Raw genomic sequence first — 1,567 nt, forward strand, 5'->3', positions numbered from 1 at the left:
ATGGGGGGGCTGCGAATGAGATGTCGTGGAGCTGTGACATGTCTCAGCAGGGCGCCCCCCCCCCCCCATCACCATCCATCACCATCCATCCTACAAGTTACAGCCTCCACCTCTCGAGCTCCACATGGTGGCGCACGTTGTGTTGTTGTTTGCCAGCTCACTACAATACACAAAGTGCGTGAGTGAGTGTGTGCGTGTGGACTCCATTGTTGTCACCACCTTTTCCAGTATAAACACTGACCAGTGGACCTCATGGGGACCAGTGGACCTCAAGGGGACCAGTGGACCTCAAGGGGACCAGTGGACCTCCAGAATCCAGTCCTAATGAGGCTAAACGTCATTTCTATGTCTCCTGGTTGAGGTTGGTCCAGATGAGAGTTGTGTTTGTAGGTTGTGTCTATAGAATGAAGTTGTCATCATAAAGTTCGGAGTAAAGGTCTTTGTCCACAACGCTGGAGGTCAAAGTCCTGATAAGGAAAACATGTGTGTGCTTGGTCCTGGTCTGTTGTTGGGACCTGATCCGTTTTACACGTTCACATTATGGGGACATGTCCTCTTTATGGGGACAATAAACAAATCCCCATTAAAAATGATTATGTTTGAAGGTGAAGACATGTTCAGGTTCAGGTTTGGATAAGTTGATACGTTTCCAGGTAATCAATGTAAGTCAAGGAGACACAATTGTGTGTGTGTGTGTTTGTGTGTGTGTGTGTGTGTGTGTGTGTGTTTATCACCTCCTCCTCTATAAACACTGCTCTTGTGAGGACCAGGTCACCTGCTGTTAAACCCTATGAGACACAGTTAAATATGATTGATTGATTATTGACCTCATGGGGACAGAGCTCCGTCCTAATGAGGCTTCACATCATCTCTGAGCTCCTGGTTATGGTGAGAGATAAGGTGTGTGTGTGTCTTGGTGTGTGTGTTTGTTTTAGTGTGTGTGTGTGTGTGTTTGCTTCACACACACTCACACACACTCTCCTCTTGTTCTTTCACCTCATCTGTCAGTCTTGCTTCCTCCTTTTTCTCCCATGTCCTTTGCTTTTGGCAGGAGTGTCTGTCCACACCCTGTCTCTCTCTTTCTCTCCTCCTGTCTCCTCTGCCTCTCTCCTCCCATCCCTCCTTGTCTCCCCCCCCCCCCCCCCCCTCTCTCTCTCTCTCTCTCCCTGTGCAGTTTGCGAGCGCGGCTGCAGGCAGGGCTGAGTCTGTCACCGGGACTCACTAATGAGCCTTCAGCTCTGTCTCCCCATGTGGAGGAATGTTTGCACTGGAGAGCGAGTGAGCCGGCGAAGGAGGGAAGAGAGAGAGAGCAAGAGAGAGAGAGCGAGAGGGAGAGAGAGAGAGAGAGCAAGAGAGCGAGAGGGAGAGAGAGGTAGTGAGCGAGCAGCCGAGGAGGGAGAGCGAGAGAGGAGCCGTCGTACCTTCTGCTCTCGCTGCTCAAATATCAAACCAGGGATTTGTGGGAACCGATGCTGCTGCTCTGGGACCAGCCCAAACTGTGGAGGCAGCCCGTCTCAGTGGTGCGTGGACAGGCAGTCTGCTGCTGGAGGCTGCGTCTGAGCGTCTG

This window comes from Pleuronectes platessa, chromosome 5 (genome assembly GCF_947347685.1).
Source record: "Pleuronectes platessa chromosome 5, fPlePla1.1, whole genome shotgun sequence".
Classification (NCBI taxonomy): Eukaryota; Metazoa; Chordata; class Actinopteri; order Pleuronectiformes; family Pleuronectidae; genus Pleuronectes; species Pleuronectes platessa.